The sequence below is a fragment of the Pogoniulus pusillus genome, chromosome 4 (assembly GCF_015220805.1).
Source record: "Pogoniulus pusillus isolate bPogPus1 chromosome 4, bPogPus1.pri, whole genome shotgun sequence".
In the NCBI taxonomy this organism is placed as follows: Eukaryota; Metazoa; Chordata; class Aves; order Piciformes; family Lybiidae; genus Pogoniulus; species Pogoniulus pusillus.
In genome coordinates, this window is record NC_087267.1 from 11,575,349 (window position 1) to 11,603,078 (window position 27,730).

The 27,730-nt window shown below is 42.4% G+C and overlaps 1 protein-coding gene across 3 annotated transcripts in view; it reads left to right on the plus strand.

Moving 5' to 3' along the window:
* The window catches only part of PDZRN4 (PDZ domain containing ring finger 4), a 306,071-nt gene that overhangs the window by 257,835 nt on the left and 20,506 nt on the right, over positions 1–27,730 (plus strand). The window lies entirely within an intron of this gene.

Genomic DNA, 27,730 nt, shown 5'->3' on the forward strand with positions numbered 1-27,730 from the left:
ATGGAGTCGAAAGAGATTTACTGCTGTTGCTGATCCAGGGGAGAAGAGACAAGATAGTGAGCAGAAATTGCAACATCTCATTATTCCTTAGAAATGGTTTGTGAGGAATGGATCATTTCTCAGCCAAACTATGAAGTAGGGAAATAAGATGACTAGCAACTGAGATGCTATAAACAAGAGTATTTTTCAAGCAAAGGAATGTTCTGGAAAGCTTTGATCAGCTTGGAACTTGCTTACAGGTATGTGCTGGCATTTAAGTGCCTGAGTTGCCACTATAAGAAACAAACCAGAGGATGACATGTGATAGCCAGCACACTGGGGATATGGATTTATACTTGCCAGTGAATTTGGTGGGATTAGATGCAAGACTTCTATTTCATTTGTAAGCTAGGAAAACCCAGTGTGTTGCATTCGGATTGTCACAATGTAATAAATTCAAGTATGAACCAATAGTCTTGGATGGATAAAGTCCCTGGAAAGCACATCAGGCTCCATATAGCACCCTACTTTAAACAAATGGCTGGAAAGATGATGAAGCTAGGAGACTGTTAATAGCCAGCTTGAGCATCCTTATGTTGCTGCTGCAGAACTACTCCTAAAAGGAACCCAGATTGTTAGTAGATATTGAGACAGGGGTCAGAGCCAGCATCAGTCAGTGCTGGCAGAAAGAGATCAAAAGACCTGCAGTTCTGGCAGTGTCAGATACCCATGAGGACCTTCAAGATGAAGCAGAAATTCACTGATTTGTAGATGCTTGCAGTTAGTATTACTGGAAGAGAGCCCAAAACATTCAGAACAAACCCACCCAGTCCTGCCGCGAGTGTCTGTTTTGCTGCTGGAATTACATCATGTGACTTTAGAGTATATGTCACACTCTCTGGAACCACCGAGGTGAAGGTACTAAAAGCATCACAGCCCTCTGTAAATCTCTGTGGAACATTGCTCTAAAATTTGTCCATGTAAGGAGGACAGAGGACACTGACTCTAGAGAGGAATAAGTTAGTTGACATGCGCTGCTTTAATGATGTTTCTGAACCTTGTATCCAGGAGAGAGAAGAAACATCATATATATTTGGTTGGGAACACTGGCAATAATACAGAAATTAAATGGACAAAGTCACTTAAATGGTGGAACAGAGAAAAAAAACAGATTAAAAAAAATCAAAGAATGTTGTAAAGGCACAGCTGGACAACAGCATCACTGTTGGGGAGCCTGGAGCACAAAACTTATGAGGAGAGGCTCAGAAAACTGCAGTTGTTTAGCCTAGAGAAGAGGAGGCTCAGGGATGAGCTCATTGCTATCTACAACTACCTGAAGGGAGGTTGTAGTCAGGTGGAGGTTGGTCTCTTCTCCCAGACAACCAGCAATAGAACAAGGGGACACAGTCTCAAGTTGTGCCGGGGGAAATCTAGGCTGGATGTTAGGAGGAAGTTCTTCCCAGAGAGAGTGATTGGCATTGGAATGGGCTGCTCAGGGAGGTGGTTGAGTCGCTGTCCCTGTGAGTGTCGAAGAAAAACCTGGATGAGGCACTCAGTGCCATGGTCTAGTTGACTGGCTAGGGCTGGGTGCTAGGTTGGCCTGGATGATCTTGGAGGTCTCTTCCAACCTGGTTGATTCTATGATTCTATATTCAGCCTGAGGTGACTGTCTTTCTGTAAGAGGGGCAGACCTTTGCATCATCTTTGCACTGAAGTAGTGTTTCAGCAAAAGCAAGCCAGGAAGTGGCTGGTTTCTGCTATGAGTACCAGCATCTCTGGGAATTATAACTTAAAATCTCATATGTCTCAGACAGGAAAGGATTTCTAGATGAATGTTCCTTACAAACAAAATGTAGACATACATCTCTGAGAAGGAATACCAGTGGGTCAAGATAACTGTTGTTGCATGTATGAGGAAGAGTAGGCTGAATTTTGTTCTCAGATTTTTTGGAGGCAAGTTGGATATTAGTGTGGGTGTGTGAAGGAAGCCATCATAATTGCCTGGCTCTTCTCATTTTTAGGCAAAGGCAAAAGGGTTTGCTTTAGTACAGTGACGTGTGTTACAGGGGCCTGGACTTCAGTGGTCCACCATGTCAGCATTAGCACTTTGAGAGTGAAAAATGCAAAATGGCAATGGCAACCATCATGTTTGGCTTACCTGTGTCTGCTGACTCCAGTTTTAATGTAGGCAAGTGGTGGTGCTGACAGATTGAGGCAGTATTAAGGCCAGTGTCTAGGAGAAGGCACTAAGGGTTCATTTGCCCCTCGATGAAATTACAAGGTATTCTGATGCTCTTCACTTGAGATCTTAGAAACCATTGACCTTGTTTTTCTTTTCTGTTCAGAAGGTAAGTGCATGCCACTATGTCAACAGACACGTGGCATATGCAGGTAAAATCTTCCTGTGGTCAGTTTTTATGAAACCTTTTGTGTCCAAAAATACCCAAAAGGATCAGAGGTCCTGCAGGAAACAGCATCATAGAATCATAGAGTCATAGAATCATAGAATTAGTCAGGGTTGGATGGGACCACAAGGATCATCTAGTTCCAACCCCCTGCCATGGGCACAGACACTGTACCCTAGATCAGGCTGGCCAGAGCCTCATCCAGCCTGGCCTTAAACACCTCCAGGGACAGGGCCTCAACCACCTCCCTGAGAAACCCATTCCAGGCTCTCACCACTCTTATGCTGAACAACTTCCTCCTTATGTCCAGCCTGAACCTACCCATCTCCAGCTTCACTCCATTCCCCCTAGTCCTGTCACTCCCTGCTGTCCTCAAAAATCCTTCCCCTGCTTTTTTGTTGACCCCTTTCAGATACTGGAAGGCCACAGTGAGGTCGCCTGGGAGCCTCCTCTTCTCCATACTGAACAGCCCCAACTCTTTCAGTCTGTCCTCATAGCAGAGCTGCTCCAGCCCTCTGATCAGCCCAGTGGCCCTTCTCTGGACACACTCCATCACGTCCACATCCTTCTTGTAATGGGGGCTCCAGAACTAGACACAGTAATCCAGGTGGGGTCTTAGCAGAACGGAGTAGGGAGGGAGAATCACCTCCCTCAGCCTGCTGACCACATTTCTCCTGATGCAGCCCAGGATCTGGTTGGCCCTCTGGGCTGCAAGTGAACACAAAAGAGCATAGCATCTTGAGAAAAAGCTGTGTGAGTTTTCTCACCTGATGCCTCTGTGAAACTTGAAGAGTGAGCTAGGAATTACACACATGCTGTTTTGATTCAGTCTATACTCTGAAAAGCAGGACATCTGGAAATTGGAAGACTCATATGGAAGTTGCTTTATTCTATCACTATCTCCTCGTAAGCAGAGCAACCTGTAGTGCTCTGAAGGTTGGTTAATACCTCAGGGCAAAAATCAATACTTTTAAGTTCATGTTCTGCTTTATAAGCAAAGGGACAGGTTTTCAGCCAGAAAAAAAGAAATGCATGTTGAATGTAAGTGCTAATTTATGGTTATGCACAGTTGTTTATATAAATGTTTTCTATAAGTATTTGTGATCATAAATCTGTTAACTGTAAATGTAGATTAGTCCTTTAAGTTTTCCATTGGCCTAATCCAAACTCACTGAAATTGCTGATGTTTCCTATCAAACTTAACATTTCTGGACCAGATGCTGTCAGCCCTTCTCAAAAATGACACTACAAATGGGCCTTGAAGAGAGAAAAGCTAGAAAACTCTGAGACCTGGCCACGAGTAAGGTTTTGTGGAGATTTCTTCTAACTGAGCACTTTAAACACCCACAGGGGAGAATTGTGACCTGTTCTGTTTATTTCTGTTAGCATATCTCATGCAGCCAGTGCAATACAGGAGTGTCGCGGGTTTTTTAAAGAGAGGTGACAGAAATTAAACTCTCAAATCAAATTGGAGAGAAAATACAGAATTATATTTAGAGAGTGAAATACAGAGCTAGACATTATAAAGCAATTTCCCCATCCATGGCAAACCCCCTTGAATTTCCCCCCTTCCCAAAAAAACCTAGATCACAGTATCACAGTATCACCAAGGTTGGAAGAGACCTCACAGATCATCAAGTCCAACCCTTTACCACAGAGCTCAAGGCTAGACCATGGCACCAAGTGCCACGTCCAATCTTGCCTTGAACTGCCCCAGGGACGGCGACTCCACCACCTCCCCGGGCAGCCCATTCCAGTGTCCAATGACTCTCTCAGTGAAGAACTTTCTCCTCACCTCAAGCCTAAATTTCCCCTGGCGCAGCCTGAGGCTGTGTCCTCTCGTTCTGGCGCTGGCCACCTGAGAGAAGAGAGCAACCTCCTCCTGGCCACAACCACCCCTCAGGTAGTTGTAGACAGCAATAAAGTCACCCCCGAGCCTCCTCTTCTCCAGGCTAAACAATCCCAGCTCCCTCAGCCTCTCCTCGTAGGGCTGTGCTCAAGGCCTCTCACCAGCCTCGTCGCCCTTCTCTGGACATGCTCAAGCATCTCAATGTCCCTCCTAAACTGGGGGGCCCAGAACTGAACACAGTACTCAAGGTGAGGTCTAACCAGTGCAGAGTACAGGGGCAGAATGACCTCCCTGCTCCTGCTGACCACACCATTCCTGATGCAGGCCAGGATGCCACTGGCTCTCTACACTCCTCAGTGATCAAATTCTCCCCGCCCCACACACGACCCAAATTCCTCTGCTTACATGTTCTTCCTGATGAAATGGCTCCCACCACACACACAGGGCAGGAGGAGGAGGAAAGGAGAACAAACTGACCTTGTTGTGAGCTTATAACAAGATAGCAGAATATGGGATTGAATAACAATCCTCTAGTCCCCAGAAGATTTTTAACCCTATTGTCTCAACCCGGGACAAGGAGTAACACATTGGTTTACTCTTTCAGTAACACTCATGCCGTCATGATGAAGGAATATATTTCAGGTGCAAATTCAAATTTCTTGTGTTTGTTACATAAGGTTTTTGAAATGATTGATTTTATTGGTTTTGTTGAGGTTTTTTTCTTAGAACAAAAGAAGGAGTAATTTTGTTTGGGTTAGCAGTCTAGTGAAGCTGTTTATCTGAATAAAGTTACTTGAGCGTGTAAATGTTCAGGTGACACATGGAGAAAAAAACCCTTATAACCCAAGAGGTTCTAAAGCAGGTATGTTTATTAAGTGTGATGGTGCATGTGGAATCTCTCTGCCAAAGAACGTGCACACCCCAGTGTGATGGTTTGGGTGTTAGCCACCCTCACACACTTTGGAAATCACCCAGACTAGACTCAGCCGACTCTGGAAATTGGAATGAAGCTTATATTTACATCTTAGCACAATATACAAGCAGGTATTTACAGTATATACAGTTAGATACAGAAATATACAAGGTAAAAGGTAATACAGAAGCACAATAGCCCTCCCAGAAACCCAAATCCCCAGGAGGGGCTCCCAACCACCCTTCCACCTTCTCCCACCCCTCAACCAGATGTGTCCCAAGGAAGAATGGAGGGTCAGCCAGGGCAGTTAGGAAGCAAGTGGAGGGTGAGGTTAGAGAGAAATGCAGCCCAGAGCCCAAGCAGTGCCCAAATGCCTGAATGCCTTATCTGTGTTTATACTCTTGTTCTTGTACATCTCAGCAAGCCTATGAGTGAAATAGACATCACCATTGTTTCTCTTTCACACCCTGTGATCTAATCCTCTCACCAAAACATTCTAGCTAGCTTCAAACTAGCACACCCAGGTCCCAGCCTTGCAGTTTATATGTTGCTAATTATTACATATTCATGAGAGTCCCTGGGAAAGTTTATGTGTATACAAAGTATTTCTGAGAGGTGTTTTACATCTGCCCACCCACGGTCCTTATCTTTTACGCAGGTGGGTGCTACCCTGCTGATGTTCTCTGGGGTCCTAGGGATGAAGGCGGCAGCCTTCTTTGAGCTGCCCTCTTGCTTGCAAAATATGCTGAGCTGTGTAGCTTATCACTGAGCCCACACTGCTAGGTCAGTTCTGGCCAGTTTCAGGGTCTCTATAGGCATCTTCATTTCTTTATCTTGATGTCTCTGCCTCTTGGGGTCTCTGTAAGAGTCATTGTTAGTTTTAGGTATGCGGATACTTAGAGTTATATGATTGCAAAAGTATTTCTACTTCTAAACCCCATCACAGGTGATGTTCTGAAAGGTCCACCACTGCCATAACAGGCCAAGACCTGCTATGGATGACCCATCCTTGGAAACATTCAGGGCCAAGCTGGATGGGCTTTGAGCGGCCTGGTGTACTGGAAGGTGTCTCTGCCCATGGCAAGGGGGTTAGAGCTGAATGATTTTTAAGGTTTCTTCCAACCCAAACCATTGTATGAATCTGTGAAATACACAAAGACCTCATATCTTACAGTCTCAAGTTGTTCCAGGAGAGGTATAGGCTGGATGTTCTTCCCAGAGAGTGATTTGCCATTGGAGTGGGCTGCCCAGGGAGGTGGAGTCACCGTCCCTGGAGGTGTTCAGGGGGGGACTGGATGAGGCACTTAGTGCCATGGTCTGGTTGATTGGATGGGGCTGGATGATAGGTTGGACTGGATGATCTTGGAGATCTCTTCCAACTTGTTTGATTATGTGATCCTGTGATTCCATGGTCTAGTTGATTGGACAGGGCTGGGTGCTAGGTTGAACTGGATGATCTTGGAGGTCTCTTCTAACCTGATTGATTCTATCATTCTATACCCTGTGAATTTGTATCTGAGGCCTTTTTGACAGATGGATTATTTAACCAGCAAGCCAAATAGATCTATCTACCTTGTAAATAAATATTTAGGGCCTTTTTAACATGATGAGCTGATAGCCTGTAACAGCTCCCTTCAGAGCTGTGATAGCCTGCAAACACCCCTCCACGAGCAGTGCAGCGGCAGCACAGTTGGAGCTCCTACTTCATTTGCTAACACCTGAATAAAGAGGTTTTTATGGAAACAGCTTTTGTGCAGGTGTTGCCAGCTCTTCCAATTGCTGCAGTCAGGCTCTTTTGTTTTGTTACCTAATGAGTGTTTTTGTAGAAGGAAGCTAACACAGAAGATGGATGTGTGACCATCAAAATAGAAAATGTTTCTTAGATAAGAGTTTGCTAGAATTTCTAGCATGGATTGTCTCTGCAAAGCTAAAGCCAGGTGCTTTATTTAGTAGTATAAAGAGGTGAGGGAGATATTGAAACCTTATTTTGGCAAGGATCACTTAAGCCACATTCCAGCCATGTTCAGGAAGGATGACAGTGGTGTGAAGGAGTAGCACCATTATAATGCCTTGTCATCAGACCTGACTGAATTGGTAGGAGGAATGTGAAAAGGCCTGCTAGTAAGTGTAGTGTAGATGTTCAGTGGAAAAGCAGGTGTTTTTCTTCATGTGCCTTTCCTTATGCAGCTGCTTTTGTGGTGGAAGTACTGATCTAACAGCTCAGAGAGGACTTAAATAAACTGGGATTTACTGTATTGTGTTTGCTTTCTGGCCACCAGTTCGTAACTGTGTAGCAATTACAGCTGAATCACAAATGAATGCCTCATAGTTTAGAGACATTTTACTGATGCCATTATTCTGATTTATTGGCAATTCCTAATACCCTGCAGCATCTGCTGTTAAGAAGTATCATGAATGAAGTGAACAGGTATATATGTGTGCTGGTCGTCTGTGCTCTTGGTTGTTGAGGGGAGTCTTTCTGGTTTGTGGTAGCTTGAGGTGGTTATTTTTCCATTCCTACCTGTCACATGATTAAAATCTAGAGAAGAAAAAAAGAAATAAGGGGGCAGTATTTTAAAGCTACTAATAGAAGAGCTTGTGAGGAAGTCTTCTGGGCAGGTAAATAGAGTATTAGAGTTGTTGGGACTGAGAAAACAGCACAAAGATTGAGGCTTCTAAACTGCTTCCTTAAGATTAGTTCCTTTTATCTCAAAAGGAATTCTGAGCTGCTAGCACTCAGCCTGTGATTCAGCTCACTGCTACTGCAAACTAAAAACGGACAAGGTCAGTTAGAAAAGTTTTTCTCTTTACTATCATTCCTTGAAGAATGTTGTGTAATAATGAAATGATTCTTTCAGCGTGCAGTTGGTATACTGTGGCACAAGATTATGTACTTCATTGGCATTGTTATTTTTAAAATGCCTGGGGGTTTAAACCAGCATAATTTATACTTGGACAATAATAAATATGTAATTTCTTCCTAACTGTGGCAAATTAAAGACTGTAAATGAGCACAAGAATGGTAAAAACTAGTCCTTTCCTTTTCCTTTTTCATCTCTCTTTTAATAATTGAAGTCACTTTTCAAGTATAAATTCATTTACTGTTCCTCTGAAGTTTTTCAGTGTTACTATGTCCTGTATTGCTACAGGAATTCACAGGCAGGTGAACTAAGGACAGTTATACTGAGTGACTTGCCAAGTCAGTCAGTGACAGAACTGGCAGTAAAACCCAGGAACCTTTACCTATAATGCATTTCTCCTTTGGACTTAAATCACTCTTCTTCCTTACTAGTCATTGGATCATTTAGATGGAAGAGGATGTCAGGATATTTGCTGCCACAGCTCTTTGTTAATTTTGAGTGTGTTACTCTGTATCATCACCAAAATCTGCCATTCAAAGCAGATAAAGTTGCTGTCATCTCACCTCCCCTAAGTAATGAACATCCCAATTTAGGCATTTGAATTGTGTCCATAACTGCAGAGGATCACGAGAAAGTGGGGAGAAAAAAACACAAAATAGACATAAACAAATTTATCAAAGTTATTACCATTTATTGCGTTTTCACACTGGAGGGAAATATATCAAGTCAGTAATATTCATTTGGGTTCATGATTTCTTGAAACAAATGCAGGGTTACTCTGCACTTCACCTGAATGCTAATAAAAATTCTTCCTTGTCATAAAAGCTTATGCTTTTTCCAGGAAAATAAAGAAAAGTGAGCTTAGTTCAGCGACACGTTATTGTTGGGCAACATCACAACATGTGGTATGTGTTTTTCACTCAGCAAATTAAGAGAGAGGTGCTGGCAGTGTTTTCATATTTATGTAAATCTGTACATTGTAAATCTTCTGTTTTGGATAAATGCTTTGTTTAGGCAGATTTTTTTATCTTTTTTATCTTTTATCTTTTTTTTTTAATTTTTTTTTTTTTTAATCTTATTACTGTCCACAACTACCTGAAGGGACATTGTAGCCAGGTGAGGGGTGGCTTCTTCTCCCAGCAATAGAACAAGGGGACACAGTCTCAAGTTGTGCCGGTGTCATGGAGAGTAGCAAAAAGCTTCTCTAGGCTTTTGCTATATTGTAGGGTATAGGCTGGATGTTAGGAGGAAGTTCTTCCCAGAGAGAGTGATTGGCATTGGAATGGGCTGCCCAGGGAGGTGGTGGAGGCACCATCCCTGGGGGTCTTCAAGAAAAGCCTGGATGAGGCTCTTAGTGCCATGGTCTAGTTGATTGGACAGGGCTGGGTGCTAGGTTGGACTGGATGATCTTGTAGGTCTCTTCCAACCTGGTTGATTCTATGATTCTATGACTTTATACCACATACCTCTGTATATGCTTTGCAGTGAAAATGTTTCTAAGAGTTTTATTGATGCTGGTTTTGCAAGTTCATGTACTCTGTGTCTCAGAGACATGAGCTCTAGCTATGCAGACAAAAGGTGGGAGAAAATAATGTGTTTTCACACGTTGTTTTAAAAATAACCTAAGTCATGTTAACCAGCTTGCTATAATGTTGCTGTTTTAAAGCATGGTATCCTAGGGAATTCAAGAGCACATGAAGCCAGGGCTGAATCCCCATCACACGATGAAACCTTTTATAAGAAAATGGGCTTTAAACAAGGTTTCACTATTATGCATGCTGGGTCTTCAGAGGAGAAATCAAAAAAGCAGGAGAGGTCTTTTCTCTGGAAGTTTGCTTTTTTATTTAATGAGGCACCTCTTCAAAGAGAATGTGATAGTCATTCCTGGAGGGCACAGTTTGGTGAGCAGCAATACAGGTGAAACTGTATTGTGCATCAAAAAAACAGATGATGAGTTCGCTTTGTGTTTCATCTCATGATTTCATCAATCTATACAAGTATGTGCTTGGGGGTGGAGGACATTCCTATGTGCAACAGAAGTTGGAACAGCTGAAACTCAGCATGGATATGGTGCCCATAGACCTCATCTTGGTGCCAGGAAAATAAAAATGTATTTTAAAAGTCATTGCCTATCACTTCATGTGCTTGATTTATAGGCACGTGTATTTGATTAAAGTTTGCATATTTGAACTATACGTATTTTAACATGTATGTGTCTCAAAGTAAGCAAGAGTATGGAGGGGGTAGAATTTTACCTTACTGCTTTCCAAGAATTTCTAATTTTGTAAGCTCAAGTTTACCTTTAGCTTTTTCGTGGTATTTTGTCTTTACTGCATCTGAAAGGTATGAACAGGTTACAGGAAATTTCTCACATCTGTCTACACCTGAAAAATTGCATTTTCAACTTGATTTTAATTAGTATTTCAAAACAACCTTCACAGAATTGTAGATCAAGGCTGTCCAAATGTGTGGAGTAGTAACTGGTTAGGAGCTTGAATCTACAGTGACATGTTCTGCTGTCCAGATAAATGCTCTCTGCAGCAGATGTTGGCACATCTGTTATGCCTCCCCATTTCGATTGGCTGCCTGGGTGTTTAGAAAGTGCTGATGAGGCAGATAAATCTTCTGACACGTTTCAGGCCCAAAGCAGGCAGGCAGCAGTAATAATGATACTTACAAGTGCTGGGCAGTAACAATTTGAAATACTGCAAAAATATACAGAAAAAATAAAGTGTGATTTTATCTGCAGCAGATTTATTGTGAAAAGCTAAAGCTTATTATAAGTGATTCTCAGCTGATTCAAACTGCAGCTGTGACAACCCATAAACCTTTGGACTTGGTGTAGCTAAGGTTTATTGGATAGAAAAAGGTACTTGGTGCAGTTTAGAAGAGACCTAAGCTGTGAAGAGGATCTTTAATAAACTTAGAAGAGTTGAGAATCAGGCTAAGGCACAACTGCAGCGTATGGGGGTTTTGGCAGGGGAACAGCTATCTTCCAGGGGCTTGAAGTTCCTGGTTTTATCAGAAATCTCACTTTCAACATATTTTCCTCTAACCTTTGAAACATGTCAGATTTGATGGGTTTTATGTCATTAAAGTCAGGAAAAACTCCCTACATTGAGATCTTCTCCTGAGAAGGTGCATAGTATATCAAAGACATAGGTGGACAGAGGAGGGTATATCTGACAACCTCAAGTGCAGAGATTGGTTTCCAAATATGTAGAGCTTTTGCAGGTATTGGATACCTTCCACAACTTAGCTTCCAAACAAAGAATGGCAAAGAGAAATTTAAAAGTCACTGTAAAGAATTTTGGACTGATGTTAAGTGCTGATATTGTCTTATTCCTTACACAGACATCACTAAACTTTCCAAGTTGCAGGCACGTCCAGACATTGCACAGAACTACAGTTGTAGTGGGGCAAAATGGATACTGATTACGTAGCTGGTAGGACTGTAGTTTGTTATGTTTTATAGTATACAGTCTACAGTGTCTCCAGACAACTCTCTCACTGTTTGACTACCCTCATGGTAAGAAACACTCCCCTAAATATCTAATTGGAATTAGCAACATGTGTCTGTTGTCTTGTGTGGCCATCACAGTGCAGCTCTAGGAAAAGTCTGGTTCTGTCATCTCTGGACCCTTGCATTTGATACTTGAAGGAAGCAGTAAGATCTCCTTATTAAGGAGATAACTTCTCTTCAACAAGTTAACTAAAAGCAGCTCTCCTAGCTTCCCCTCAAAGGAGATGTATTTCAACCCTCAATTAGCTAATGTCTTTCTAGCTGGGCTTGGAGCATTGTATTCCTACCTGATAACCAAGAGAAGGCCAATTCTAACATTTTCATTGGAAATCAGATGGGGGAGCAAATTCTTGAAAGCTCCAAACCTCAAAAAAATAGGACTCATGAAGTTTGCATGTTTTCTCCCCCCAACCCAGATGTCTCAAGCCAGTGATTCTTTAGCTGTATCTCTTATTTCTCAGTGCTTGAAAGACAATGAGGTTCAGTATGGGGGTCAGGTAGGAGTTTTAATGAAAAGTCAGATTTTCTTCTTCAAATGCATGTAATAATAAATCTCTTTTTTTTTGTCAGTGTTGCCCAATAACAAATGAGTCTTTGGGAATATAGAGGCTGTGAGCCAATGTAGTATATGCACAGTTTAGTATATGCACACACTCTGAACAATGGAGCAGTTACTTAAGTCCAGTCTGCTTATCTCGTTTTAACATAGTGTTCAGTTTCTGCCTTGTCTGTGCTATTCACAGATACCTTGTTCAGTAAGAGAGAATCTACAATCTAAGAACAGCAAAAAAGAAACCCTTTGCTGCATGTAATCAGATGTTTAATTATAATTTGAACTCTTCTTGGATAGTTGCAACTTAATGTTGGATATATTTGAGTGAAAGACCAAATGAAGGACCAATGCTGACTGCTGAAAAATACTATATATGAGAAGTTCATCATGGATCTGTCTGCTCAGAAAGCAAGAATCCATAGTTTTCTGAAGTACAGAACATAACTGAAGGGGTGCTGGGTCTCAAGCAGATGAGAACATGTATGGAATATGTAACACTAGAAAAGATATGCATAGAGTTCAGTACTTCTAATAAATTATCATTCATATTGCACTGTAGAGGAGGAACAGAAATGAAAACAATGAGTAGTCAGGTGGGTGAATTAGGGAGGAAAGTAAGACTATGGCTCGTTTGAAGTAGCAAAGTATAGTAAAGACATTTTACTTTCCAATGAGAATTATCATCCAGACAGTAAGGAAAAAAAAATTTCACAACATCTAGGGTACTTTATGCTTGATACTTCCCATAAGGTTTGAGTTTTTATTTATCTTTATGACAGTAATCAGAAGATTTTAATATTATGCATGCTAGCTAAAGGGAGAAACTTGGGTTTAAGTGGATGTTTGTAGCTTCCAAGGGATTGTTGAGCTATTTGCAGTCAGGAAGTCTGTAGTGTGTGAAGGATTGTTTTTTTCCCCTCTTTGACTTCCTTGTGAGATACACTTATTATAAGATACACCATGTATCTTTAAGCTCGAGGCTTACAATACTTTCTAAAACCAAGTAAAAAAGGCCACACTAAGCCTGTGAGGATGGCAAAATCTAAATTGTGTTTATCTTATCCCCATTTTCTTAGGCCCTACCTCCCACTGCAACACTAAACTTATTCATAGTACAGTGATCAAAAGTCAGTCCTGCTCCATCATTCATCCAGCCCAACTCATTCCCCTGTCTGCTCAATCAGTGCTATCTGCCCCCTCCCTCATCCTCACCTGTTGAGAGTCTGCTGACAGTTGTGTGTCTCACTCCTTCCACTCAACAATCAGACTTACTGATGATCAGAGTTCAGACTACTGAACATGCCCTGGCAAGCTTGCCATACCTTAAGTTACTCTGTTGTTTGATTTTCTCCATAGAAATGTAATACAGACCAAACATTTTCTCTCTAGGGAGAGAGTGAATTTCCTTGTCCAGTGAAGCTTCTTTATTATCAAAGAATTCATCAGCTACAGGACCAAATTCTGCTCTAGGTAGTTGCAAGTTTATATTCTATTAATAGATGCCTATAAGTCAGCATAATAATTCTGTGGTTGTTGTAATAATAAGAATAATAATTGTTATTATTATTATTATTATTATTATTATTATTATTATTATTACTTTTTTTTTAAACACTGGTGTCATTGTCTACAGCATCCTGCTGTCCCAGAGCATTCTTTGTCTGGGCACAAAGCAGTGTGTGTCTCTAAGTGTAGCTGTAAAACAGGGATCAGCAGGAAAGTGGTTTGGGTTTTAAGTATCTCTCATTCTACCTTATATTTGCTTTTGGATTATACATTTGAGGAATGCTTGTTTATTTTTCCTCTCTGCTTTGATGTAAACATATTTTGTGTCAAAGGTTCTTAAATCTAAACTGGACTTTAAAAAATGAGGATTAAATGAGACTTTAGCCTATAAGGTAGAGCCCCCACCCCTTGGACAGAGCATTGTTTTTCCCCACCATGTGGAATGGAGATAACCTTCTCTTTCTTTGTGGTAAGCTACCAACCAAATCCATTCTGGCAAATCTGACACCCAAAGTGATTTGTCCTTTTTGCTGCTGTCTATGAGAAGTCAGGACAGTCTTCTGTCAAAATTGATAAGTGAGAAGACAGTGGGGAATGCAATTTTGTTTGTTACAGCACAGCTGCCAGCAGTTCCAGCTTGTTTACATCTAGACTGGCTCTGTCTTGCTCCATAGCCTTTCTATTTCCATCCAAATAGCCCCCAAGTACATCATGGATGTGGCTGTCTATGTAAAATATGCATAACAGAGCATACTGAAAGTGTTAAAGAGGGGGGAATAAAGAGCCTATTTCTTTGGATTATTTTCACAACTCAGAAATGTCAGTTCCTTTAAAAGCAGAAACTTGAACTCTAACAAATCTCCATAGACTTGGTTTCTAAAACTGAGCTGCAATCTGCTAAAATCCTATGATGTTACATTCCATGGCGAAGGTACCAAAGGAGTTCAGAGCTTTGCTCTTCTGATGGAAGCATTCTTTTTCCTGGTGGAACTGACCAGCATTTCCAAACTAACTACAACCATTTAAATGCAAGTTCATTTTTTGTGAAAATAATGTAATAGGACCTTAAAGTGACCTGGGGAGGGCAGTTTCACTGCACTGTTTCATACTTCTGTGAGATAGCCTACAATTACCCTGTGCTATGTAGACATTAACATATTTACTGGAAAACCCCTTTAACAAGAGAACATAACTCTTAATGGCATTGGAAACCTTTGTTTGCCTGCATTATTGCTTGCCTTCAGTCTGGCAGTCCCAGAATCCCAGGCAAGTTTGGTGCACTTAAGAAAACTGCAGGGATAGGCATTTCCTCTGTACATTCTCTCTGGTGAGCTGTTTCTTTCCAGTAGCCCATCCTAGACGTGCAATTATTATAGAGATAAAGTGAGAAGAGGCATTTTATGTTTAACTGATCTAGCTTATGATGGAAGACCTTCTCTAGCATACTGGAGATTCTTGTTTCCCTTTGCCATTGCTGTTTTTCCAGATATCGATAAATCATTAGCTTTCTACAGAGTTGGTTATTAAAAGCAAGAGTCCAGAGGTGGCTGGAATTGTCACTGCTTGGGTTCTGTGAATTGTGGGGCCACTCCTGCTTTCTCATGATAGGTGCAGATCTTAGCACTGCGTTTGCAGGAACTGCAGTCGTGTTCTTAAATTGTGTGGTGATTGCCAGTGGGGAGTTGTTGTGAAGGGGTTTGTCTGGGTTTTGGGGGAGTAAAATAGGAGGCCGAATTTAAAAGGGTTTAAATAATGTTATATACACCAGGCATCCCCCCCCCCCCCCCCCTTCCCCAAACTATATACAGCTACCCCACACAAGTTCTTTGTATGCGGCTCCGAGATTATATTACTGAATGTCTATATACAGCAAATAGGGACTTTAGCAGAGGTTTGAGAGGATTTAGGAAGAGAGTCTGTGGCATGAATGTGCCACTGGTAAAATTACTGAGAGTCTATGCTGGCTTAAATTGAGTTTGCTCAGTTACTCACTGGCTGGAGTCAGTTGCCATGGTTCCAAATAGGTGCGGCAAAGCCGCGTTGATAACTCCCGTGGGTTTGAATAGTTCCAACCAGGGGTTATTGGGGCACGCTGTCTGGAGCTTCCACGGGCACAGTCAAGCTGGGAATGGCAGCTGGAGCAGCAGCTGGCCAGTTTCCCTGAGCTGGTGCGAGGTGCCGTGGGCTGGAACCATGCAGCGGCGGTGGTCCCCAAAAGCGGCAAAGCGGCTAGGAGCAGTAGGTGGAGGAGGGTGGCAGGAGCGAGGAGAGAGATAGCAGAAACACTGAATTGCCTCTTTTATGAGGTCTGATCCCGATTGATGGCCCTTAGACACAATTCTGTCCAATAAGGGCTTGGCAGCAGGCCAAAACATACCAAATAAGGTGAAGTCCAGGGGTCCGGTACCCCCAGATATGGAGAGGGCTCAGGTGGATTCCCCACCCTAGGTGCCTGAGCTTACACAACGTGGTTACTTCAACCTTCAAGCAGGCAACCCAGACTCGAAGGCACCAGGGCTATTGTGCTTCCTTTGTCCCCCTTGATTTGTTTACCCCAAGTTTAGTCAGGGCAACACCCTTTAGGGGGACAACATAGAATCATAGAATCAACCAGGTTGGAAGAGACCTCCAAGATCATCCAGTCCAACCTAGCACCCAGCCCTGTCCAATCAACTAGACCATGGCACTAAGTGCCTCATCCAGTCTTTGCTTCAACACTTCCAGGGACGGTGCCTCCACCACCTCCCTGGGTAGCCCATTCCAATGGGAAATCACTCTCTCTGGGAAGAACTTCTTCCTAATATCCAGCCTATCCCTACCCTGGCACAACTTGAGACTGTGTCCCCTTGTTCTATTGCTGGTTGCCTGGGAGAAGAGGCCACCCACCACCTGGCTACAATGCTCTCATGTCCGGGCATGAATAGATTTGTAAACACAGTCATTTGGGGCTTGTGCAACCCTCCACCACAGGAGTCTGCAGCGTAGCTGACCTGCCTGGCATGCACTTGCACACAGATAGATACATGCTGTATGTCCCTGTGTACGTATGGAATTTACATACACAGTACCTCGCCTCTGACTGCACAGACCCATGCATGCCCAAGTATGCAACTAAATGTCTAACACCCACCCCAAGCCTGAAAAAAATCAGAAATCTACCTTAAAATGCAGTGACTGTCCAATCAATATACAGTGGGGGAACAGAAAACTCTCCTCAGTTAAAGTAAGATAGGTAGCCCTTAGGGGGGAAAAAAATGACCACATTTAAAATAGATTGTTGTGATGACTTTCACTGACTCTACAATTTACACACCTCTTTGCTGAGCTCCCTCAAATTACTTCTGGTCATTGGTAAAGGCATAACTGCTAAACAAAGGCTAGCTAAGAGAGTTGGAAATATGATTTGGGAAATGTGATGCTTCCTTGAAACACCAAGTGTCTGGTTTTAGTGTGTTGTCTTAGCCATTGTACATACTCTGATATTTGTAGTGACAGTTGCAACCCCTACTGTGTGGTACAAATTCAGAAGTGAAATAGATGTTATGGAACACATGTGATGCTGTTGGTTTTGGGTTTTGTTGTTGTTTTTTTTTTTTAACAAACCCATGCTGTTTTTTCCTCTATTTTACACCTACAATCATTTGCAATGGATGCTTTTATGTAACGTGTAATACCATGCTCATCACTTCTGAATTTGAGATGAATTCTTCTTTTTAGTAGCTTGCCTGTTAGCTCTCTACCCTCCTAGGACTTCATTAGATTGAACTATTTCTGTAAGAAGAGCAAAGGGATAGCTCTGGTTCTCTTTGCATTATTTATTTTTATTTCACAAGAAAAACTGCTTGCCACTGGTGATGAGTGTGCAGCATTATGAAGATTAAATACTACATAAAGTAGCAATGCAAATGACTAGATTTGGCAGCCTGGAAAAGGTAGATCCTTCCAGTCATATGGAGGAAGAGACCAAGAGAGTGAATGTGATTAGTGAGATGCTACTGGAATGCTCAGCTATTTGGAGTTCAGCCTGATAATGATCCAGGTGCTTACATCCCAATGATAAGAACTTCAGAGTTGAGTTTACTAAACACAATTATGAACTTGAGACCAAGCTTTGCATAGTTTTTATAGTTTACAGAAAACACTAGCAAGAAGCTGATGAAATTGATCTGACTTTGCAGGACAACCTTCTCATAGTGAGCCTGACAGAAAATGTGAAGAGCAGACAAAATATTCACACAAACTGAAGGCTGATCTCAGCTGTGAAGATGAAGGAAGAAGAAGATACTGAATAGTTAAGCTTAAATTTTGAGTGTCTATATTCCCTGTGTACTTCTGTTTGTTGCCTCAGAAGAGTGACACTAGCTCAGATGAATGGTTTGGTGTTTTTTTTTAGTATAACCAGTTAATTAAAATAAATCACATCTTAATGTACTTTCTCATTGAGCTATTCTGTAAGTGCTCTGCTCCTGGCCTTTTGTGCTTCGTTCATTCAGTTAATCATTCTGTCAATTGTACTATTAGCAAGATGAACATTAAATCAGTTTCACAGCTATTATTACAGGTAAAAAGCAAAGATAAAAGTGACTACTTTTTTACATATTTTACTTTATTATGTTTGTTTTATTTTCTCTTTTTCTAAGAAAATATAGTAAATGCCACACTTCTCCACTTCATAGAATCATAGAATCAACCAGGTTGGAAGAGACCTCCAAGATCATCCAGTCCAACCTAGCACCCAGCCCTAACCAATCAACCAGACCATGGCACTAAGTGCCTCATCCAGTCTTTTCTTGAAGACCCCCAGGGACAGTGCCTCCACCACCTCCCTGGGCAGCCCATTCCAATCCACTCTTTGCATTCAATGAGCCTTCATTTCTTCAAAAGTGTGTCATAACACAGCTTCCTGAGTCAACCCTGGGCAGTAGGAGAGATTATGCTATGATTCGAAAGTTCCCTCAGTAAATTAAGGTGAATCAATACCAAAGAGCTGATGAGTTAGCTTTATTTGATCCAATGAAAGCTCTTGGTCACTGGCTCCTTAAGGATGCTTGATTGGACCAGAGGAGAGGGAAAATGGGAAGAAAAAGTGGAGGAAAAGAGAGAGAGAGCAAGACAAACATATACACCACCTTTGGTTCCAGCAATGTCTCAGAGGTGTAGTCCAAGTTCTTCACTGGGTGGGTGTACATCCAGCAAGGTCTTGTGTGGTAAATGCAACACATGGGCCCCAGAGGTTATACAATCACAGAATGCACTGGTTAGGAAGGGACCTCTAGAGGTCATCTAATCTAACCGCCCCGCAGTAAGCAGGGACGTCCCCAGCTAGATCAGGCTGCCAAGAGTCCCATCAAGCCTGGCCTTTCAATGACTCCAGGGATGGGGCCTCCACCACATCTCTGGATAACCTGTTCCAATGCTCCACCACCCTCATAGTAAAGAATTTCTTCCCAATGTCCTCTTATACCCTTGTGGAGGGAGGTGTATGTGCCTCTCCAGATCATGAAGAGAGATGTGCAATGTCTGTCACGGGCCCTTCCATGGCACTATAACAGTGGCTTTAAAATAAGGAGAGAAGGAATTTCTCCCTCTGCAGAAATTATCCAGATTATCCAGCCCAATTATGACAGTGCTCTACAAGTGCTTGTGAAAGACACTGGAAAACAAGGATGTTATCATGAAACCTGTCAGTGAATCCTTGGTTTGTTTTAGGATTTGCAGAATGTTAGGAGGAAGTTCTTCACAGTGATTTGCCATTGGAATGGGCTGCCCAGGGAGGTGGTTGAGTCACCGCCCCTGGAGGTGTTCCAGAAAAGACTGGATGAGGCACTTAGTGCCATGGTCTAGTTGACTGGACAGGGCTGGGTGCTAGGTTGGACTGGATGATCTTGGAGGTCTCTTCCAACCTGATTGATTCTATGATTCTATGATTCTGATCTTGTCTCATCGCAGCTATGAGGCAAACTGTGTAAATACTTCAAAGCCCTGAATGTTAGTGGTCTGTAAAGGGGTAGAACATTAAAGTGTTTCAGCTCACACCTCGAGCTGTTTCAGAGCATGTATGTGGTCAGTTATTTAGTGATGGGCAATAATTCACAAATTGGTAATAGCTGCATTGTGCTGGGTGGCTCTGAAGGTGACCCTTTTTTTTGTTGTTGGCTTTTATGATTCGTGATCTGATTGATACAAAGAGGTGTCAATGATTGTCCTATGGTACAGAAAAATTGCTGAACCCAGAGAGACCTCCATAGACTGCCTTTCTCTGAATTCTTTTGCATTAGAACATGCTACATTACTGTGAGCTTTGAAGGTGGAGTTCATCAGCCACCTTAAAGACTTGAGCCAAGATGCAAGCCTTTTATACATGTTGGGATGAAGACAAAGCATATCTGAATTGCGTTGTTTGTTTCACCACACAAGGACTTTACCACACCAGCAACTTTTTCTTTCTCTTCCAGTGAAGCAGGAATCCTTCTTCAGTACACAGTGGTGACTTCCTTTTCTAAAAGCTGTATGTGTACCTTGGGTTGGCTCCTGATTTAAAACCTGGTGACTTAGTACTTGTAAATAGCAAAGCTTGACCTTTTCTGTCTTTTCTCCTTTCAGGAGAGTTTCTTGATGGAGTGAAGCTAGGAAATAAAACTCAATGAGTCATATATAGAGGGTGTTTTGGGTTTACAAGCTTTTCTTTCTAAAGATAATGGAGTTAAATGGGACAAGGTAGATGCTAGCTAATAGTAAGAAATTAAATACTTGACTGTATCATGAACAGAACATGTTTTGGGCCCTCTGTCTTACCATGTCACCAAAGCACAAACCCTTGACTCTAAATCACAGGTTCTGTTACACTGGGGAGTAACACTAATTAAAATTAATTTTCCTATGTCTCTATGGTGAGGTGATTTTCTCATTGTAATGAGGACTTAAATGTTACCTGGAATGATCATACACTGTCAGTTTTGGTAAAATACTGTTGTGTTTTGATTCCATGCTGTCCCTTCTAATGGTGTTACCAGAGTTCATGGGACCCATTATTCTGATATACTGTATGGGTGAAGGGAACTCAATAGCTATTATGATTCTGATAGTCTCTCTTGGTCCTTTTAGTGGTGTGCAACAATTGCTATAAAGGCAGGTGGGGAATATCAGGAGAATGTAGAGTATTTATAATATTTCTACGGTGCCTTTCAAACACTCTTATTATTTATTCTTTTATGTCCTGCTGCTCTGGTGGCATTTGCATTGTTTTCAGTTCGTAGATAAAGAGCACAAGCCACAAGTTTGTGTGAGGTGACTGCACCCAAACAATCACAGCTGAATAGGGAATAGAGACCTAAAGGCAAAAAAAAATCTGGAAACTTGCTAAGGAGGCAAAGTCTTACTAATTATTTTCAACATTATGGTGAATTTGAGAAGGTAGGGAGGTGTCTCTTTGGTAGTACAGAGCATCATTTAAGGAAGATTCTCAAAGATAAGCCTAGCAATCTCAAATAAATCCAGGGATTTTTCAGAAAATTTCTTGATTTTTTTTTCCAGATGGTTACTTGTATCAATAAATTCAACCTCTGTCACTTGTAATGGTAAGCTTATTTTAAGGTTTCCTTATTTGGGACATTTTCTGGTAACCTTTTTTTAAGGTCACCCTCTCTGGAAATGAGTCAGTGTGCTTCTGTACACAAATAAATTGCAAAGGAGATCAGCACATTTCCTTGGCAGCATAGCCTCAGGAGACTCCCAGTCCTAGGACATCATATTCAGCCTTCAGGTAGCCAAATGTAGAGTGTGCCTTTGTCATACTATAGAATGATGTTGGATCACTTTTGTTAGGTCTACAGTACATACAGAAAACTAGTCTTTAGTCATAAGTGGACAAAAATGAAAAACTGACATAGCATGAGACAGTCACAGAATCACAGAATGTTAGAGGTTGGAAGGGACCTCAAGAGATTGCCTAGTCCAAGCCCCCTGCTGGAGTAGGATCACCTTGAGTGGGTCACAGAGGAACGTGTCCAGGCAATTTTTGAATGTGTCCAGAGAAGGAGACTCCACAACATCTCTGGGCAGCCTATTCCAGTGTTCTGTCACCCTCACAGTGAAAAAGGTTTTCTGTATATTCACATGGAACCTCCTATGCTCCAGCTTGCACTCATTGCTCCTTGTCACTGAGAAGAGCCTGGCTCTGTCCTCCTGACATTTGTCCTTCACATATGTACAAACATTGCTAGATCATAGAATCATGGAAACAACCAAGTTGGAAGAGACCTCCAAGATCACCCAGTCCAACCTATCCTCCAGCCCTATCCAGTCAACTAGACCATGGCACTAAGTGCCTCATCCAGTCTTTTCTTGAAGACCTCCAGGGACAGTCAGGTCACCCTTCAGTTTCCTCCTCTCCAAGCTAAAGAGCCCCAGCTCTCTCAGCCTCTCCTCCTAAGAGAGGTGTTCCACTCACTTCAACATCTTTGTGGCTCTGCACTGGACTCTTTCAAGCAGTTTCCTGTCCTTCTTGAACTGAACATCCCAGAAATGGACACCATATTCCAGATGCAGCTTCACCAGGGCAGAGTAGTAGGGGAGGAGAATCTCTCTCAACCTACTAACTGCACTCCTTAATACACCCCAGGATGCCATCAGACTAATTTGCCACAAGGGCACATTTCTGGCTCATGGTCATCCTTCTGTCTACCAGGACCCCCAGGTCCCTTTTCCCTACACTGCTGTCCAACAGGTCAGTTCCCAACCTATACTAGTACAAGGCATTGTTCTTCCCTGAGTTACAGTTCCTTAGAAAGAATTCAGTCAATGTCTTGACTAATTCTTGAATTTGGTAGATCAAATTCAACAACAGTAACATTATCACAGAGATCATCAGAGATTCCCTGAACTTGCTTATTCTCTGGCACTTCCTGGACAAGGAACACATCAGATCTCAAGTTTATTGAGTTTGAAAGCCACCAGTTGCTTCCACATACTTATTCTAGGTTCTTTCATGGGCTTTGGGAGTAAGGTAGCTTGTTGTTCATTGCAACTGGCTTGTAGTGAGCTCTGATTTCTTGTTTGCCCCATTTCCCACCTGTACAAAAAAATGTGAGAAGGCAAGACAAAAGACTGAAGGATGTGATAAAGTGAAAAAGGAGTAATAATAACAGGCTATTTTGGTAGTGCCTAGCTGTATGTCTGATTCGCACGCAGTAAAGCAGTAACTTTAGTAGCTGGGACTTCCCGCTTATCAAGCAGCAGTTTCTTCACAGATTTCTCTAGATGAGAGAAGAGGAAGGTGAGATCACTGGCAAAGACTGCCCAGGGGCATTGTGGAGTCTCCCTCTCTGGAGACATTCAAGACCTGCCTGGATGAGTTCCAGTGTGATCTGGTATAGATGATCCTGCTCTGGCAGGGGGGTTGGACTGGATGATCTTTTGAGGTCCCTTTTAGCCCCTAACATTCTGTGATTAAGTGATTATAAAATGAGAGCAGAGGGAAGGTGGTGCAGAGGCACTGTGGACATGGGCACTTATTGACAATGGAAATGTTAGGGAGGAGAGGGGGAGAAAATGGTGAGTGTAGTGTGTGAATATGAATGAAAGGTCCATCAGAGAAAGAATGGTCTGAGAAGGGCTTTTGTCCCAGGTTGAGAATTATAGGGTTAAAAAAATCTTCTGGGGACTAGAAGATTGTTACTCAATGCCATAATTCTGCTATCTCTTTATAAACTTACAGCGAGGTAAACTCATTCTCCTCTCCTCCTCCTGCCCTGTGTCTGGCGGGAGCCGCTTTATCAGGAGGAGCATGTACACAGCAGGCCTGTTTTGGGGCCTCCAGAGGCTTGTTTAGACCTCTTGGATGGGAGAGGCATTGGAGGGGAGTAGGATTGGAGCACTGGGGAGTATAGATTTAGTTTTTTTTGGGGTTGGGGGAGAAATTCAAGGGGCTTTGCCAGGGATGCAGTAATTGCTTTGCAATGTCTTCTCTGTATTTCTCTTCAAACATAATTCTGTATTTTTTCTCCAATTTCATTTGAGAGCTTCATTTCTGTCAGATAGCTCTTAAAATCCATGACAGCTTTGAATATTAAGACAAACATGTTGGTGGAGAAGGCTGCCTGGCAAGGTGGGATGTTTTGAATGGAAGTGGAAGAGTGACATAGACTGTTTAAGAATGATAACTGAAAGGGTCCTCATCTGTTTCTTAACAGACCCTCAGCTTTACCCTTTATGATCTAGCTTTTGGTAGAAGGACCTACTATTAACTGCAAACTGGTGCAAAGTTTTACAAGGTCTTCTCTAACAGCCCTTAAACTCTTTTCAGCAATTCTAGAAAGCAAACAGCCCACTTGATGACATTTGTAATCTACTTCTCTACCACTTGAGAAAAACGACAGTATTAACCTAGCCTTCCCTCCCTTGAAGAGGTGGCAGCTCCTTGTTTGGTCTTATGTCTCCTAAGGCTGACAGCCTGCAAACTGGCTTTTCATCACTGAAGTAAATGACAGGCTTTAACTGGGAGCCAGAGGCTACAGCCAGTACTCCATCACTCTGGAGGATGGCCAGTATAACCAGCTTTCAGTCTTTCAGGAACATGACCTGCACTTCTTTGCTGTCTTTTTTGTGTCTGAAGAAATCAGTTTCCTTGGACATTTGCATCTCAGTGCTTCAAAACAGGATAGTCCTTATTCTAATTTTCATGTCTATCTCTTCATTTATAGCAAAAGGCTTTAAAGCATTGTCCTTGCTGTGGCAGCACACTGAAATATTGTTCTGCCCACACAGAAAAGAAAAAATCCCAAGTCAAAGATTTAGCAATTTGGCATTGATTTCTGTCACTTGGCAGCAGAATACTCTTTGTGTTGAGAGGCGGCTGCCCCCAGAGTGCCCAGTAGAGAGGGAGGCTGTCATCTCCTGAGCTATTTCCTTATTCCCTCTCCTTCAGCCATCTGTCTGTCAGCATACTTTGTGAATCTTCAGATATTGTTTCTCACTGGTCTGCTGTTTGTTTGGGGTTTTTATTTGATGCTGAATTTTGAATACTATCAGTTCAGTCCTTACATGCATACACAAAACTCAAGGAGAAAGCAACTGTATATGTGTGTATGTATGTGTGCATGTATCTAAAGGCATTTGTGAGAAGGAAATTACATCCTTACAAATTCATTACTGCTGCCAAACTTATTGATTATTCTATTAAAGATTAGTTGGGGGGGGGGAGGGGAGAAGAAAAATCACAACTCTGAGAAGTGGCTGTTAAAAACGTAATGCCAAATGCCTTTGATCATGATGGTCCAGGTTATCAGTGTCTCAGTTATTACTCTTCTGTTGAAGTTGTTTCAGATGGGTTTGTTATATGGAGTCACAGGTTGGACTGAACAGGTTTGTTCTGAAAGGTAATTTAATGTTTTATGCAGAGTGTTTTTTAAAGTTTCAAACATATTTTGTCAACTCTTATTTTTTTTTAATGTGACCAGGATCATGTTTGCTGTCCAAAACAAGATGTTGTGAGGTCAGTAGTGCAGATGAAAAAAAATCCTTTATCTGTAATTACTTCCAATGAAAGAGCAGGAGACCTCATCTGACTTCTCTCTCATGCTAAATGAAATATCACTTTGGGACTGAAAACCATGAAATGTTTCTTGGGCCTTTAACACTATGTGCCAGTATCTACAGCTCTAAGTGGTGACAGCCATGTGTACTTCTGAAGTTCAACAGAGACAAGTGCAGAGTGCATCTGGGGAGGAAGAACACCTGGTGCCAGTACAGAGTAGGGGTTGTCCAGCTGAAAAGCAGCCCCATGGAGAAAGACCTTAGAATCCTAGTGAATAGCAAGTTATCCATGGCACAACAATGTGCCCTTGTGACTAAGAGGGCCAGTGGCATCCTGGGGTGCGTTAAGAGAAGTGTGAACCAGCAGGTCTAGGGAGGTTCTCCTGCTCCTCTGCTCCAGTGAGACCACACCTGGAATACTATGTCCAGTTTTGGACTTCCCAGTTCGAGACAGCAATCTGCTGGAGGGAGTCCAATGGGGAGCTACAGGGATGACTGCAGGACTTAGAATCATAGAATCATAGAATCAACCAGGTTGGAAGAGACCTCCAAGATCATCCAGGCCAACCTATCACCCAGACCTAGCCAGTCAACTAGACCATGGCACTAAGTGCCTCATCCAGGCTTTTCTTGAAGACCCCCAGGGACGGTGCCTCCACCACCTCCCTGGGCAGCCCATTCCAATGGGAAATCACTCTCTCTGGGAAGAACTTCTTCCTAATATCCAGCCTATACCTACCCTGGCACAACTTGAGACTGTGTCCCCTTGTTCTATTGCTGGTTACCTGGGAGAAGAGGCCACCCCCCACCTGGCTACAGTGCCCCTTCAGGTAGTTGTAGACAGTAATAAGATCACCCCTGAGCCTCCTCTTCTCCAGGCTAAATAGGCCCAGCTCCCTCAACCTCTCCTCATAGGATTTGTGCTCCAGGCCCCTCACCAGCTTCGTTGCCTGGAGACTTGAACATCTCTCCTGTGAAGAAACACGGAGAGAATTGTGTCTAAACTGTTTAGTCTTGAGAAGAGAAAGCTGAGAGGGTATCTGATCAACATCTATAAATATTTGAGGGCTAGGTGTCAAGATGAAGGTGCCAATCTCTTTTCAGTAGTGCCCAGTGATAGAACAAGGAGCAACAGGTACAAGCTAGAACACAGGAGGTTCCACCTCAACACAAGGAGACACTTCTTTATGGTGAAGTTGATGGAACATTGGAACAGGCTGCCCAGAGACGTTGTGGAGTCTCCTTCTCTGGAGACTTTCATAACCCATCCAGACACATTCCTGTTCAGCCTGCCCTAGGTGATTCTGCTTTGGCAGAGGGGTTGGACTCGACACTCATTCAAGGCCCCTTTCAACCCCAAACATTCTGTCATTCTGTCATTCCATTATCACACTACATCCCATACAGCAATTTAGAAAGGAGATAGCCTCAAGAGTACTGTGTACAGATCTCAACTCAACTAGGCAGAGAAATGAAAGCTGTGGTGATTCAAGCACGATGCACAGTCAGAGCTGTTGCATCTTAGTCAGAGGATAATAGTCACTGATATTTGTCATCAGCTGGTTCCCAGAGCCAGGTTTTGCAAACCTCTTGGACTCCCAGTTTGGAGGTTGTAGGTAATCTTCATTTTCTTTTGCTCTTTCATGTCCTAAACAGTTAGATTTTTTTCTGCTCATTGATCATGTACACTGAAAGGATACTGTTTGTTTGCACCCTGAAACCTTTGCACATCCTTGTAGTAACACTTGAAGACAAATCATCCACAAAAACTTCAAGGTCATTCCTAACCAAAGAAAATATATTTAGAGCAGTCCTCAAGTCCCCTGTACAGCCTTAGCACAGGGAAATGGGAGGTTGAGCCAGCAGGACAATGAAAGTCAGTGGATTTCAGCTTGCACACAGCTCCTCGTTTGCCTTGATTTAAAGGTCCCAGTCTCAGTCCTTTATGGTATGTTTAGGCATCCTTATAGGCCTCCATGGGATCGCAAGCTTCTTTATTCCTTAAAAGTATACCTTGTTGCTGTAATTGAAGCCATTTTGTTACTGTAATTTCTCCCTAGTATTACAGTTCCAGTCAAGTGTTCTTTCCCTCTGGAGGCATCAATTATTATGGGTTTTGAATAGGCCTTCCTCCAGTACACATATTTCTGCTCCTAATGCCAAAATCAGGTCACTGTGATTCTCTTCTGTAATAAAGCACAGCCCTGTGTTTGTTCTTGCAAGCCTTATGTACAACATGTACTGATGGTGACTGTTCCATCTCCTACCACCCTATTTCAAACTCCTGCCTTGTTTAGGAAACAATAAGGAATACTACAGGTTTCCTGTGATTTTCTACATTTTCTTAGCTTCTGATAAGCCACTGAATGTTTTAAAGCCCAGGAAGAAGTTCTCAGGGTTTATGCAGGTACGGAACCCATGTAGATGTGTACGTTGGTGAGGGAGCAATGGAGAGAGCCATAGCAGTGTGCTTTGTGAAAGATGCTCAGCTGCACTGGAAATGGCATGGAGTTCATTAGCTAACCCCTGTGTCCAAATGGCAGTGTTTTCTGTAAATTGTACTATTTGGACACCTGGTCCACACAACCAAATCAGACTCAGCAGTGAGT